This window comes from Trachypithecus francoisi, unplaced genomic scaffold (assembly GCF_009764315.1).
Source record: "Trachypithecus francoisi isolate TF-2019V2 unplaced genomic scaffold, Tfra_2.0 Lachesis_group0, whole genome shotgun sequence".
Taxonomy (NCBI): Eukaryota; Metazoa; Chordata; class Mammalia; order Primates; family Cercopithecidae; genus Trachypithecus; species Trachypithecus francoisi.
In genome coordinates this window covers 174,639,086-174,656,424 of record NW_022681453.1, presented here as the reverse complement: position 1 = coordinate 174,656,424, position 17,339 = coordinate 174,639,086, and the positions used below count along the sequence as shown (strand labels likewise).

Sequence of the window (17,339 nt, the reverse complement as noted above, 5' to 3'; positions counted from 1 at the left end):
AATTGTAGACTTTACTTGTCTCCAATTCACAAATGGAGCAGACTTGAGAGACTCCCAGTTTACTCCAGTACCCTCCATTCTAGTTCTTTACTTTGCTGTGGACCTTATCAAACTTCATTGAAATCTTGGCTTTTTAAATGCATTCTTCCACCATTATTTACATTAAAAGGAATGAAAATATTATTTTTGACAACTGGGTAAATGAGAAATTAAAAATTAAATTAAGGGTTTTCTTTAAATACAAGAAATATTAATGTGGAAAGCACAGTTTTGACTTCACATTTTTCAAGGGGAAATTCTGTTGCTAGGAGTGTTCACAGTGTTCACAGAAAATAGGAAGGTGGACTAAAATGTTGCTGATGCCACATAAGAAGTTGGAAGACCTGGCAAACTGGTGTCAGAAGCCCCAAAATCTAACTTTGGGATTCTTTGAACTGTGAAGTTTACAAACTTGTCAGCTTCTCAGTGTTTTAGCTTTCTACGTGTCAAGTCGAAAAGGTAGGTAGGTAGATAGGAAAATAAATAATAAATTAATCTGAGGCATGAGGTCACCAACATGGCAGGATAGAAAGCTCCTGACTCTCCCTCCACCCACTGATGCTCCAGATGAACATCTATCTATGGGTCAATTCCATATGAGAGAAAGTCAGAGACCAGCGGAGAAACTCCTACCCACTGGGGAACTGAGAAAACATATATATCAAGTGGGTAGGAAAAGCCAAGGCATAGTCGGGTATAGACCCCCACCTTGGGCACTGTGTCACCAAATCAGAAAAGGAATCCCTGACACCCAGTTTCTCCCTGTGGAGAGGAGCATCTGGACTTCACATATCAGGCTCAAATCTGAAATTTCCCCACGTTTTGATTCTTAATTCACCAGCTCCAAGAGCAGAGGGGATTGACGCATGCATGTACCTTAGACTGTAAGAAAATTGGGTTTACACTGGCACACAAGTACTTCCAGGGACCTCATTCCCCTGGAGCAGTGCAGACAAGGGGCTTAGAAAACACAGCCCTCTGTTTTCTCCCCAGAAGGGGTTTATAAAACACTCTTACAGTGGTAATCTGACAGTCTGACGCTTAACTAACTTGAATTGGGGAGTTAAATGGACAGTCAATTAATAACTCACCACAAGCATGGGAAGAATTTACACTCACTACTGCAGCCCCTGCCTAAGGAACTGCATGCTAAATCTCTTGGCTCTGGGAGCAGAAGGGACTGACATACACAATTCTCTATAAACTGCAGGAAAAAGTAGCATTTTTAAATGGTACATAAACAACTATAGTGACTTTATCCCCCTGGAGCTGTACAGAGAAGGGGCCCCAAAACCCTAAGTCCCTATTTCTCCCCAGAAGGAGTTTAGGACACATATTCAGAAACCTGATTTTTAAAGCTACATCCCAATGGACTCCACCCGAAACCTAAAAGCTTTGAGGACAGAAGGGACTAGGCATAGGGGAGTCTCCCTTGATCCCAGAACAAAGAGGTGGTTTTAAATGGGCATCCAAACAGTTCCAGGGGCTGTAGTTCCTTGAAGCAATGCAGAAACGGGGCATGAACGTGTAGCTCTCACTTTCTCCCTGGAAAGAGATTATGACACACACTCTCATGGACTACCTGATACTACATATATCAAAGAGCTAACAGTACAAACAAAAAATAACACTTTGTTAATTAGAGCCAGAATTTGGCTCGTCATAAGACTTCCTCCCAGATCACCCCAGAAATAAGGACAAGCCTACCTATTATTTCTGAAAGGATTTTGGCTATGCACCAAGTGCTACAATTTTAATAGCTCCCACCTAAGGGACTGTCATCTCAATGACCTAGCTCTGGTAGTTAAGGGGGCTTTCCAATCCTGAGTGACACAAGATGACAGAAAACAAGTGAACATAGAATGGGCCCACACCCAGAAGCTATCCCTCAAGGATCAGAAGGTGTAGCCCAAATGTGAGTTCAGGCTTTTTCCAAAACTCCTCCCCCAGTTTAGTACAGAAAGAGTCGGAAGTAAACACCCATACCCAGTCCCACCATGAAGATAGAGAAAACTAGAACACATATTCAACACCCTCACCTTTCCAGCTATATCTAAAATGCCTTGCTTCTATCATATGAGACTTGGGGTACTGGCAATATGTAGTACAGCCTAAGATCCAGAAAACCACTAAAAACAAAGATAGTGGTCTGGACAAACACAAAAATTAGAGAGGCACCTTAAAATCTCCGGCCAGACAGATTAGTGAAAACGTTCTCTTACATAAGACTGGTCTAACAAGACATAAAGAGGTAAGTGTATTTCCTAATGTGTGGAAATCAACACAGACAATCAAGGAAAATGAAAAAAAAAAAAAATTCCAAGCAAAAGAACAAGATTAATGTCCAGAAAGCAACACAAGTGAAGTGGAGTTTTATGAATTCACCAATAGGAAATTCAAAACAATGGTCATAAAGATGCTCCACAGAGGTCAAGACAGCAGTGTAAGAGAGGTCAAGACAGCAATGTAAGGACAAGCTGAGAACTTCAACAAAGAGAAAGCATAAACAAATACCAAATGGAAACCATAGATCTGAAGAATGTTATCACTGAATTGAAAAAATGCAATAAAGGGGTTCAACAACGGACTAGATCAGGCAGAAGGAAAGATAGTTAACCTGAAGATAGTTCACTGGAAATCATCCAATCTGAGAAGCAAAAAGAAAAAGGAATGAAAAAGAGTATGGGAAACCATCAAGCATAATAACTTATGCATTATTGGCATGCCAGAAGAAGAAGAAAGACAGAAAGGGTCAGAAAATACATTCTAAGAAAGAATGGTAGAACACTCCTCAACTCTGGAGAGGGAATTAGAAATCCCATACAAATCCAGAAACCCATACAACACCAAATAAGTTAAATCCAAAGACACCCACAATGTAACACATCACAGTCAAATTGTCAAAAGTTAAAGACAAAGAAAGAATATTGAAAGAAGCAAGAGAAAAGCAAACCATCACATATAGGGATTACCACCAACCCCCGCGCCAGCCCCCCTACAGTCACACACACATAAGACTATCAGAGGACTTCTCAGTAGAAATCTTGCAAGCCAAAAGTGAGTGGGATGATATATGTAAAATCCTGAAAGAAAAAGATTGACAATGAAGAATACTATACTCAGCAATCCTTTATTTCAAAAACTAGGGAATGATAAAGACTTTCTTAGACAAACAAAAGCTGAGAAAGTTTACCACCAGTAGTCATGCATTACCAAAAAAAAAAAAAAAAAAAAAATGCTAAAGGAAGTTCTTCAAGCTGAAGGAAAAGGATGCTGATTAGTAACATAAAATTAAATGAAAGTATAAAACTCATTGGTAAAAGTAAATACATTGTCAAATACAAAACACCCTAATACTTAAACTGCAGTGAGTAAATCAATTATATCTCTAGTATAAATGTCAAAATACAAAACTATTAATAACAACTAAAGCCACAATAATTTGCTAAGGGATACATATTATTAAAAATGTGAAGTGTGGTATCAAAAACACGAAACATGAAAAGAAAGGAGGTAAATGTAGAGAATTTGTGTATGTGGTCAAAATTAAGCTGTTATAGCTTAAATTACCCTGCTGTAAAATGTTTTATGCAAACCTCGGGGCAATTGCAAAGCAAAAGCCTATGATAGATACACAAAAGATAAAAAGAAAAGATGCAAAGCATTCCACTACAGAAAGCCATCAAATCACAAAGAAAGGAAGAAGACTAAGACGGCAGATAGGAGGCAGGACTAGATTGCAGTTCCTGCTCGGATGGACACAGCAGTTGTGGAAATTCACATCATGAACTTTTGCTCCAAGAACTACCATGGGAACATTTCAGGAAAGCAGAGAGAAGCGATGAAGGAACTGGATCACCACTGCAGGCTCCCTGAGATGCCGAAAAACTGCAAGTCAGTTTGCATTCTCAATGGAGAGGCTGGTGGTCTGAAACAGGTTCTCAGCCCTGGTCACTGGTTGCCTGGAAACAGAATCAGTGCTGTTGAGAGGGGAGGCCGTGGTGGGAGAAAGACCAGCCTTTAGGACTGCAGGCTGCATGGGAGCAGGATGACTCCTGTGACTGCCAGCTTTCCCCCACTTCCCTGGTGACCTGTATGACTCAGCAGAGGCAGCCATAATCCTCTTGGGAATATAACTCCGCTGGACTTGGAACTCACCCCCATCCCCCACAATAGCCACAGCAAGCTCCGTCAAAGGAGAAGGTGAGCTCAGACATACCTATCCCTGCTGCCACGTGGTCTTTCTCTGCCCACACGGAGAGCCAAAGACATTGGAGCATTCTCCAAGACAGACCATATGACAGGCCATAAAACAAGTCTCGCTAAATTTAAGAAAATCAAAATTATATCAAGAACTTTCTAAGACCACAGTAGAATAAAATTGGAAATTAATTCCAAAAGGAACCCTCAAAACCATGCAAATACACGGAAATTAAATAACTTGCCCCTAATGATCATTGGGTAAACAACTAAATCAAGATGGAAATTTAAAAATTATTTGAACTGAATGATAATAGTGACAGAACCTATCAAATCCTCTGGAATACAGCAAAAGCAGTGCTGAGAAAAAAGTTCATAGCATTAAATGCCTACATCAAAACATCTGAAAGAGCACAAATAAACAATTTAATGTCACACCCCATAGAACTGGAAAAACAAGAACAATGCAAACCCAAGCTCAGTGAAGAAAAGAAATAACAAAGATCAGAGCAGAACTAAATGAAACTGAAACAAACAACAAAAAAAAAAATACAAAAGGCAAAACAAAAAGCTGGTTCTTTTAAAAGAGAGTTGATAGACCATTAGCAAGAATAGCCAAGAAAAGAAGAGAGAAGATTCAAATAAACTCAATTCTAAACAAAACAGAAGATATTACAACTGATACCACAGAAATACAAATGATTATTCAGGGATACTATGAACACCTTTACACACATAAACTAGAATACCTAGAAGAGATAAATAAATTCCTGGAAATATAAAACCCTCTTAGATTAAACCAGGAAGATACAGAATCCCTGAACAGACAAATAACAAGCAGCGAGATTGAAATGGTAATAAAAAAAAAAAACTTGCCAACAAAAAAAATTACAGGACCAGATGGATTCACACTGAATTCTATCAGACATTCAAAGAAGAATTGGTACCAATCCTATTGACACTACTCCAAAAGATAGAGAAGAAGGGAATCCTCCCTAAATCATTCTATGAAGCCAGTATCACCCTAATACCAAAACCAGGGAAGGACATAATACAAAAAGAAAACTACAGACCAATATCCCTGATGAACATAGATGCAAAAATCCTCAACAAATACTAGCAAACTGAATCCAACAGCATATCAAAAAGATAATCCACCATGATCAAGTGGGTGGATTCTTCATACTAGAGATTCGGGGGCAATTTAACATATGTAAGTCAGTAAATGATACATCATATAAACAGAATTAAAAACAAAAATCACATGATCATCTCAGCAGACATAAAGAAAGCATTTGAAAAAATCCAGCATGCCTTTATGCTTAAAACCCTCAGCAAAATCAGCTTAGAAGGGACATACCTTAAGGTAACAAAAGCCATCTATGACAAACCCACAGCCAACATTATATTGAACAGGGAAAAGTTTAAAGAATTCCTGCTGAGAATGGGAACAAGACAAGGATGCACACTTTCACCACTTCTGTTCAACATAGTACTGGAAGTCCTAGCCAGATCAATGAGACAAGAGAAGGAAATAAAGGACATCCACATTGATGTCAAAGTGTCGCTGTTTGCTTATGATATGATCATGTACCTAGAAAACCCTAAAGACTCATATAAAAAGCTCCTAGAATTGGTAAATGAATTCAGCAGTTTCAGGATATAAAATTAATGTACACAAATCATTAGCTCTAGTATACACCAACAGTGACCAAGGTGAGAATCAAATCAAGAACTCAACCCCTTTCACAATAGCTACAAAAAAAAGAATAATTATTATATACCTAACCAAGGATGTAAAACACGTCTACAAGGAAAACTACTAAACACTGCTGATAGAAATAAGAGATGGCATAAACAAATGGAAACACATCCCATGCTCATGGATGGGTAGAATCAATATTGCAAAAATGACCATATTGCCAAAAGCAATCTACAAACTAATGCAATTTCCACAAAAATACTACTATCATGCTTCAAAAAACTAGAAAAAACATCCTAAAACTCATATAAAACCAAAAAGAGAGCCTGCATAGCCAAAGCAAGACTGAGCTAAAAGAAGCAAATCTGGAGGCATCACGTTACCTGACTTCAAACCATACTATAAGGCCATAGTCATTGAAACAGTGTGGTACTGGTATAAAAATAGGCACATAGACCAATGGAACAGAATGGATAACCCAGAAATAAAGCCAAATACTTACAGCCAACTGGTTTTTGACAAAACAAACAAAACATAAAGTGGGGAAAAGACAACCTATTCCACAAATGGTGCTGGGATAACTGGCAAGGCACATGTAGAATGAAACTGGATCCTCATCTCTCACCTATAGAAAAGTCAATTTAAGATGGATCAAATGGATCAAAGACTTAAATCTAAGACCCAAAACCATAAAGATTCTAGAAGACAATGTTAGAAAACCCCTTCTAGACATTGGCTTAGGCAAAGATTTCATGACCAAGAACCCAAAAGCAAATGCAACAAAAACAAAGAAAAATAGATGGACCAAATTAAACCAAAAGACTTCTGCACAGCAAAGGAAATAATTAACAAAGTTAACAGACAACCCACAGAGTGGGAGAAAATCTTCACAATCTATACATCTGACAAATGACTAATGACCAGAATCTACAAAGAACTCAAACAAATCAGCAAGAAAAAAAACAAACAATCCCATCAAAAAGTAGGCTAAGGACATGAATAAACAATTCCCAAAAGAAGATATACAAATGGCCAATAAGTGTATGGTAAAATGCTCAACATCACTAATTATCAGGGAAATGCAAATCAAAACTACAATGCAATACCACCTGATTCCTGCAAGAATAGTCATAATCAAAAAATAATAGATGTTGGCATTGATGTGGGAAAAAGAGAACACTCTTACATGGTTGGTGGGAATGTAAACTAGTACAAACACTATGGAAAACAGTGTGGAGATTCCTTTAAGAACTAAAAGTAGATCTCCCATTTGATCCAACAATCCCACTCCTGGGTATCTACCCACAGGAGAAGAAGTCATTATACAAAAAAGATACTTGCACACGCATGTTTATAGCAGCACAATTTGCAATTGCAAAAATATGGAACCAGCCCAAATGCCCATCAATGAGTAAGTGGATAAAGAAAGTGTGATATATATGTAGATGACGGAATATTACTCAGTCATAAAAAAGAATAAAATAATGGCATTCACAGCAACCTGGATTGAATTGCAGACCATTATTCTAAGTGAAGTAACTCAAGAATGAAAAATCAAACACTGTGTGTATTCACTATGAGGACACAAAGGCATAATAATGATACAATGGACTTTGGGGACTTGGTGGAAAGAGTGAGAGGGCGCTAAGGGATAAAAGACTACACAGTGCATACACTGTGCATTGCTTGAGTGGTGGGTGCACCAAAATCTGATAAATCACCACTAAATAACTTCTTCATGTAGCCAAACCCCAACTGTTCCCCAAAAACCTATTGAAATAAAACATAAAAACAAAAAAAATCAAGATGGAAGAAAGGAAAAAAATGATCTACAAAACAACAGTAAACAATAAACAAAATGGCAGGAGTCAGTTTATACCTATCAATAATAATCTTGAATGTAAATGGATTAAAATCCCCAATTAAGAGATATAAAGTGGCTGAATGTATTTTTTTTTTTTTTTAAAGCAAGACACAACTACAGTTGTCTCTCAGTATCCATGGAGGATTGTTCCCAGGACCCCCACAGATACCAAAATTCATGTGATGGTCATGTACTTTATATAAAATGGTGTAGTATTTGCATATAACCTATGTACATCCTCCCGTATACTTTAAATTATCCCTAGATTACTTATAACAGTGGAAAAGCCTACAGAATGAAAGAATGAAATCCTGACATTTGTGGAAACATGAATGAGCCTGAAGGACATTATGTTAAGTGAAATAAGCCAGACACAGAAAGACAAACAACACATGTTCTCACTTATACGTGGGAACTAAAAACCTTGAGCCCACGAAAGTAGAAAGTGGAATAGTAGTTACCAGAGGCTTGTTGGGTACAAATTACAGTTAAATAGAAGGAAAAATGTATAGTGTTCTATAGCACAGCAGGGTGACTATAGTTAACAATAATTTATTGTATATTTCAAAATGGCTAGAAGAATTTTGAATGTTATCAACACAAAGAATTGATCAATGTTTGAGGTCATGGATATGCCAGTTACCCTTACTTGATCATTACACATTGTATACATTGTATATCAAAATATCGCATGTATCTCATAAACATGTACAATTATTATGTATCAATTAAAATTTTTTAAAAATTAAAATTTAAAAAGGCATCTAATTTCAGGATATTATATATAAAGAAATCTCTTTCTTTATATATAATATCAATGCCACAATCTTTTCTGTCATACTTCCTAATATAAGAATAAAAGTTTGGGGGACAGTAAGACCCATAAAATAAGGCCATACAAAGTGAGGCTGCTTTAGACCAAGCCTGCCCCTAAATTTTTGTTCTTAAAGTGCCTCTTACTTAACTGGAACCAGTCTGATAGGAAAACAGAATTTCCTAAACTTTGGGGGCTGCAGCATTCTATGATTAGGATTTCTCAAAGAGATACTACAAGAATACCATTTTGAATTTGTGGTCTTGCTTGCTCTGGTTCATAGGGTTAAAAAAAAAAAAAAATCTAAACTAGTTCCCCTAGTCAGCCTTAAAGAATCAACTTCCTACATATTTTCCTCTCTATATAAGACCAACTCCTTCATGAGACAGGAATAGCTTTGAGATTTTAGCATATATTTCCTATTCAGAAGAAACAGCAGATAAAATGCAGGCTCATTTTACCTAAGCAAAAACACTAATCAGCTTATAGATACCAGAGAAGCATCCACAACCTAACAGTGTGTGAAGATTCAAATGTAATAAATGGTGGGTCTTCTTTTGAAAAGCAATTAGGAGTCATCCAATACCTATGAGTTAATCTATATGAAGGGTTTAATTGGGGCAGCCTTCTATTCTGCCTTCCTTTCCTTCCTCTAATTGAGTAAACAAATGCATTAGTCAGCAAGGCTAAGTCTTCTAAGGTGAAATGTCTTGTAGTTCTAACCATTCTGCCTCATTTCCAGGATATTAACAGGACATTTGAAGATGATTTTAAAGATAATAAGATATAGTCCTTTGGAAGAAAAGCAGATTAGGGGCTTCCAGCCAGTGCATTGCTAAACGTACTCACTGAAACTTAATGTCTTAAAAGCATTTCCTTCCTAAGGTGTGCTCATCTTAAAAAAAAAGCTTTTCAGGGAAACACTCGTGTTTGGGGCCCACGTAAAGAGCCTAGTACTGAAGCCAATTCTAATTTCCAGTGGGTGAAAGGAGTCCAGGAATTCTCTATGCATAGAGGGAAAAGTCAATCATTATCTGCTGACTGAATCATACATTCAGCAGGGATGAAGATGTAATTTGCAGTAAACGACATGGACAATTTTTAAATATTTTGATAGTTACCCCTGTTGTCAGCTGGATTTTTCACCTGCAGATGTTGTTACTTGACAATACCATCTGCTTTGAGTATAAGTGCTTTGTTATTTTCTGTGGTCAGGCCAGTTTTCCAGATGCTTCCTCTTCCTTAAAAGTTAGCAAGGAAAAAAAAATGAACACAGCCAGGCACAAAGAAGACTGCTAGCCCAGCAACAGCTGCTGTAGCAGTCTGACCTCCTAGAACACTGATGCTTTAATTTCTCTCCTGCCCAGTAAAGGTGGGGTAACCTGTCTGTCAAAAGAATGCCATTCTAAAACACATGGAAACAGGGAAGGCCTCTGTCTTCCTGGAACTTAAGTTCTAGTGGGAGAAAGATGGACAATAAGTAGGTAAATAAATCATGTCAGATAATAATAAGTATTATGAAGAATAAAAGTAGTTGTAATAAGACACAGTAACTGAGGGATGGAGGTGGATGGCTATTTTAGATAGAAAGATCAAGAAAATCCTCTTATAGGAAGTATGACATTTGAGATGAAAGCTGAAGGATAAACAGTAGCCAAACTAGTTTTAACACTTTAGAATGTTTTTTTACACTTTTTAGATGTGCTTATATAATTTATTTTTGATAGTTTTACTGTACATTTATTTTTAAAGAAAAACAAAAGACAAATCCAAGTTTTCCAGGCAAATAAACTCATAACTTTATCACATCTGATACTATCATCTTCTATATAAGCTTTTAATTAAATTGTTTCTACATACTTCATGTTGTTCGATTTGATTAAATGTCTCCTATTATTCATTGTGCAAATATTTACTAAGCTAAAATAAAAACAAACATTAAGAAACAAATTTTTACCTTGTAATGTAAAACAAAAGAAAGAAAGGGTTTCTTAATACTATTCTATGCTTGAATGTTGGCACTCTTGTTTTTCAAGCCTTATTTATCAAAACTGATAGTAGCCTCAAGAAGTTTAATGATACTGGTCCTGGTATTTTTTTGCCATATTTATTACATAGCAATAGTATTTGCAAGGCTGAAGTAGCTGACACATATTGGTAGTCACTGTAGAATTTTGATTACAGTTATAAAAATTTAGTTGATGGATTAACTGGGTACCCTGTCATCTTTTAGCCTGCCTGTTCTTTCTTGGAATAAAATACATATCCCTTAGGGTTAAGATCCATAGTTCCAGAATATTCTCAGCCATCTGGTTCAGGTACAGGGTAAAGTTAAGCTGGAAATAATAATTATTAGCTAAAAGAAGCTTCTTTTGTCTTACCTACTTCCCAAGGACTCTGTTTGTAAAAAGAGTACAGACCAGAAATCCTGTGCCTTGCTGAATTCTTTCCACGTGCCATCCTATTGCTGAGCTTTCGTTCCCTCATTTTTTAAATGAGAAACAAAATATCTGCCCTATCACCCCTTACAGGTGTGATTTATAGATTTAATGAGAATATATCAAAATACTTTATAACCTACAAAACATAAATTTATATAATGCTAGCCACTTTGAATTGAACATCCTCTAAATTCTAGAAATAGTACTGGAAGCTTTGCATATATAGTGTTACCTCTTAATTCTCAATACAAGCCCTCAGTTTTTATAATTACTTTCAGTATATAAATGAGTTAAGAGAAGTGCAAAAAAAGTTAGGTAATTTGACAAAGGTCAAATAGCTAGAGAGGGCAAAGTTGGGATTCAACACAATAGTGCTTCCAAATAGAGGCTTTACTTTTCCCTTCTACTCAGAGCTAACACAACAGCCTTATTTAATATCCTTAAGAATGATGGGTGAGACTAAGAAAACTTGGGATGGGGAGGAATCAATGAATAGCCTACTTTGACAAAGAAAACACCCTGATAAAATCTATGCTGTATTTTAGAATCCCTGGGCTTCATATATTGTTTCACAGTTTTTATTAATCAACTATAAGATGAAAAGTGAAAAATAAAATTCAGATGCAAAAATACGATATGCCATCCCACCCAAGATTATATTTTAAAATTCTACTTTACTCATGTTATCAGGCATATGAATAAATCACAAATAACGTGAAATAAGAAAAACAAAGACTTCGTTGCTTTTGGAAAACAGCTGAGAAACAACAGAAAATTATTTTTAGAAATACAGAAAACAAAGTTGCTTTTATAGTAGCCAGTATGACCTCATTAGGCTTTAAGACACATCTCTGTTTGTAACCTTAATACAGCTATAGTATTACTATTTATAAAAATCAAGGCTTCCAGTAAAAACTGAGTATTTTGCCACACTAATCTTCAAATTGCATCACTAAAAATATAGTTTTACACACCAATTCCTAATCTCAGAACATTCTACACAATAGATTTTAATCATTGGAATAAATAATGGCTCAGAAAAGCAGTACTGCTTCAATTACAATATGATTTGCCAGTCAATATTCCTGTTTTCCAGTAAAAAGATTTCATGAGCAGAAACATTGAGCTCCTTGTGTTTTCATCAATCAAGAGAACATTCCTGGGCCAGGCACAGTGGCTCACGCCTATAATCCCAGCACTTTGGGAGGCCAAGGTGGGCGAATCACTTGAGGTCAGAGCTCGAGACTGGCCTAGCCAACATGGTGAAACCCCATCTCTATTAAAAATACAAAAAATTAGCCAGATGTGATGACAGGTTCCTGTCATCCCACCTACTCAGGAGGCGGAAGCAGGAGAATCGCTTGAACTTAGGAGGCGGAGGTTGCAGTGAGCTGAGACTGCGCCACTGCACTCCAGCCTGGACAACAGAGCGAGACTTTATCTCAAAAAAATAAAAAAAGAGAGAGAACATTTCTGAACAGCTTCCATACAAACATTTTTAACAGGTTGACACAGATCTGTAATCTTTGCCCCTCATAATGGCACTGCCAGACATAGGCATGTGAACTCCTACCTCTGCACCCTTATGGACAGTGTCAGGACCTACTCCACTATCACCTCTATATCCAAAGACAGGAGCTGGGTCCTCAACCAGTGAACCTTTGGCATCATATCTTTCATAAATTTCTGTTCTCCAAATCCAGGTTCCATTGTCATTACCAAGGCCATATCTATTTTATTAGCGCATGGTGCCAAATACTCAACTGTAGTTCCCAGTTTAATGGCAAGGCCAACATTCAGCTCAGTCTCCCAAATGTCTTTAATCAAAGCCCTTGGGTTCTCAGTAGCCTCGAGATGAAAGGTGTACTGATTGGCACCTGCTCCAGCCATTGGCTTTACCCACTGTTTACGGCCTGAACCCTCTCATGTGCATGTCAAAGAAAGAGTCCTGACCTAGCTGCTCTTGAAGGCTTTCTACCACAGAGTCGATTATCTAGAGGCACTTGTCCCCAAATTGGCCGGGCCACTTTGAGGAGAGGTGGGCCAATCTTGCAGTCTGACACTATAGTCTGGGCTTATATAATTTATAATATAGTGTTTTCTTGATCTATTATAGAAGTATCTTTAAATATTCTTCCACAGTAAAAGCAATCATATAATGAAGTTAAGGTTCCCCATTCTTCTGCCTATTTTGTCTTTCCAGTCCCTGTGCCCCTGTTCCTAACTCTCATTGCTGTGCCAGAGGAATTGCTAGTAATAATCTGCTTGATGACTGAATTACTTACAAGCATTCTGTATTGACATATTTAATTCAAATGTGGTAGATAATTTGAAAAGTCTTAAGAGTTCTCTCCTTGTTATTTTCCCTGGATATGATTTTACCTTTCCTGTGCAAAAACCAATGCAAGTCCCAAAGGCTGAAGACTGTCCTCAGTTCCCTTTTAATTGTGTAACTAAATGGCAAGCACCAAATAAATAGTGGCTCCCCGCACCACAGCAACAATGAGAAATGATAGACTATGAGCTATGTGCCCAATAGTCAGCAAAATATTTTACGTATATCCTTATTTCATCCTCACAAAACAAACACTCTACCCTATACTGTCGATACTGTCTCTGTAAATGTCCCTATTTTAGAAGTGAGGCTCGTAGATTAAATAAATTGCCCAACATCACATAGTAAGAGACATGCAAAAGTTTATGTTCAGGTCTGGCTGATTTCATCAGCCCTGCTCTAGATGAAGGGTTGGCAAACTATGGCCCAAACCAGCTTACCACTTGTTCTTGTACAGCCTGAGAGCTAAGAATAAATTTTACATTTCCTAATGGTAAGAAAAAAAAGAATAGTCTCTTGTGACATATAAAAATTATATAAAATTAAAATTTCAGTGTCCATAGTTTTATTGGACCACAGCTACACTCATTTGTTATGTGTTATCTAGAGCTGCTTTCACACTACAACAACAGAGCTAAGTAGTTGAATAGTTGTAACAGGGATGCAATATCCTGCAAAAACTAAAATATTTAACATCATAATTTAAGGAAAAGTTTTCCAACCCCTCCTCTAGATAGCCAAGAACCACATGGGCAGCAAATGAGTAACGGGCTTCATTATTCTCAGTTTAATCAGAAAAACTGAGTTACTACAATATCATGGTATTAGATGGTTTGATATAGGAATCAGGACTTACAGAAAAGTGGAAGAAGCTAGAAGAGTGAAGATCTGGAGGCTTCAGCTGGAGGATCAGGAAAACTGCCACTATAATTTCAACTTGAAGTGCCAGAGTGGGTGAAGAAGGCAGGGCTCGTGAGGAACTCCAAGGAACCACTACCCCTGGTTTCACAATCCGAAAAGGGAGTTCAGGAAGAGCTTTGCAAAGCAACCATGTCTGGCAGTCAAGAGCTCCCCAAAATGATGGCTTCTTTTCACTTTTGCTTTCCAAATCTCTGCAAGTTCCTCCCAGTGGTAAACACTAACTCTGACCTATAGAGGGAAAGGAATTCTGGGAAACAGGCCCAGTCTTAGAACTAAATGATGATTGTGTAGGTTTGACAACATAACCCAGCATATGTCCCAAACAGTGTTTGGCAATACCATAGGCACTACTTCTGCAGTAGTAGCCAGTACCTGCAAAGAGCCTGCCATCTTGCCTGTGGTGGAGATGTAAATTGGGGCCCTAGGATACCCATGGCAGGTCAGGATGTAACCTTCTCAGCCTGTATCTTCTAGGTGTGACAGGTTTGCTTGCCTAACCTTCTATTATACCCCTTATTCACAGTACTTATGCTGTTTCTCCTTTGGAATTGGATCCAGACTTGAACCCCAAACTACTCAACTGGGTATCCAGTATTTTATTATCTTCATTGTCAGATTGTGTTCATTGTCAATAAAAGGGACTTCCCTGGTGCTCACTTCTGCCTTCAAGCTAGGCTGGGTGCCTTATAAACTTCATCTCATTTAATACACTCAATAACCCCTCCAGGTAGGGAGGTTTAACCTCTTTTTACAGATGAGGAAACTAAAGTTTGAAGAGATTAAGAAAATTGCCCAAATTCACAGTGTAGATGGTGAAGCCAGGTTTGAGCCTCTGTTCCATATGATTCCCAAACCCAGTACAGCAGACTACTATGCTCTGTGCCACAGCCAAGTTCTCCTCAGACTCTGCTTCCAGAACGCTCCCCTTCACTGTGGCTTACAAATTGGAGAGCTTTTATTTGCTGGTAATCTAATTGCCCACAACCATGTTCCAATTCTCCCTCCCTTAAAGCAGACCCTTGAAAACTTCCAGATTCAACTAGATTTCACTAAACGTCTTATATTAACTACTGAATTTATCCTAGATAGGTATGGGGATCAGATATATTGTCTTTCTGGTTCTTTTTTAGCAACCCTCAATCAGTCAACACATCTGCCCTACTTGTTCTCAACACACAGTGTGTTCCTGACTATGACAGCTCTTTGTTGTAATAAGTAATCTCCTCTCCTAAGATAGGCAAGTATAGGGTAAGAACTCAAGTGTGGACTCATGAGACTGCCTGTTTTAATCTAGGCCCTGTCAATTACCACCTGTGCATGACCTAACCCCTGTGCCTCAGTGTTCTCCTCTATAAAATAGAGACAGTAATCGTACCTACTTTATACAATTACTGTGAGGATTAAGTAAATTAAGACATTCAAATAACTTACTGCAATGGGGTATTTAATATAAGCATACGCTATTGGCTATGTTTATGATGATTATCTTCATAAATCAAAAACATCAGAAAACACTTGCTTTTCAAAATGATGCACAGACACTTTCTACCTAAGCCAACTTGAACAATGGCTTCTAGTCTGATGAAATGGTTTCTCAGTATAATAATGATAAAAATAATTAATAGTAGTTAGCCAGTATGGTGCCTTGTAATTTTGAAATAGCTTTCTCATTAATCATAAGCATGCACAATTATTTTTGTTCATGGCCTAAATCTCCAGTTAATGGATTCTGAATCGAGGCTGTGTCAGATCAGCCAGAAGGTGTGTGGATTTGTGAAGAAGCAGAAAAGGGTTTAGAAAGCTAGTGTTCAATTGCTAATGCATGTGGGACCCTGTGCAGCTGATCTGCATGCTAATTGCCTTGCTAGAAACTAGATTATGCAGAACAGACACAAGCAATATTACAGTATCAGTGACATTCTCTTTCCTTCTCCCTCTTTCCCTCTCTCCCTTTCCCCATCTCTCTTCTTGCTGCCTATCTCCATCATGCAATCTCTTTGTCACTAGAGAAGGGATACACTCCACCCTGTCCCCAAAATGAAGGAAGAAATCTGAAAATGGTCTTTTATGGAGTCTCCACAGCTGGAAAGTAATTGTCAAAATAACACTTGGGATCCAGGCACACTAAAATGGCTTTAGGCATGAGAGTGACATGGTCAAATTTACATTATAGAAAGATCCGCCTGGAAACAGAGAGAAAGGGATTGAAGAGAGACTAACCTGAAAGCAGGGAGTATCTGTTACAGTAATCTAGGGCGATATTATAGTGGTCTGAATAAGGTGCTGTTAAATGGAAAGAAATGGGTACTTGTGGGAGGCATTTAAGAATTAGTTCTAAAGACTAATTGCATAAGGGATTGAGAAAAAAGGAGAAGTCAAAGTTGATCGCCAGGGGTTTGTAACAGGCAACTGGATCCTCTGGGCCTAGAGATAATTAGTAATACAAATTATTTGATTAAATGGCCTCACACACCCAATTCATTAATATAATGAGCTAATATATTCCTATTAGTACAGGAATATATAAGCTAATATATTCCTATTAATATTGAGACTGCCAACCCATAAAACATCCTAATATGAGAGAACCATTGACAGGAGTATTCAGGAAACAATCATCAGCTGTGCCAGGAACCAGGGACGATGCAGAGATGACTAAGACATGTAACACAACATATGCAAAGCACAATTTATAAGTATTATACTAATGTAAAAATTTGATTAATTCTATATAGAAATATAGGGAGACAGAAAATAAATTTCAACCTGCCAAAATAAACAGTGGCTTCAGAAAAAAAAGTGTGGAATTTAAACTGTTCCTTGAAGAATGAGCAGAATTTCAACAGCAAAGACATTTCATATGATGAAATGGTTTGAGCAAAAACTCACAAGTGTGTAAATGTGCTCACCATATCCCAGGAATGTTGAGTACTATTTTTCTTCTAATGTTTGACATACGATGCACTATCAGCATAATAAGATCTGGGAGATGTTGCAGAGAGAAATACATTAAATTACATTTC

The 17,339-nt window shown here is 37.5% G+C and overlaps 1 pseudogene; it reads right to left on the bottom strand.

Moving 5' to 3' along the window:
* Positions 1 to 12,497: 12,497 nt before the first annotated feature.
* LOC117078847 lies at positions 12,498 to 14,706 on the bottom strand (annotated as a pseudogene).
* Between the last annotated feature and the right edge of the window lie 2,633 nt (positions 14,707 to 17,339).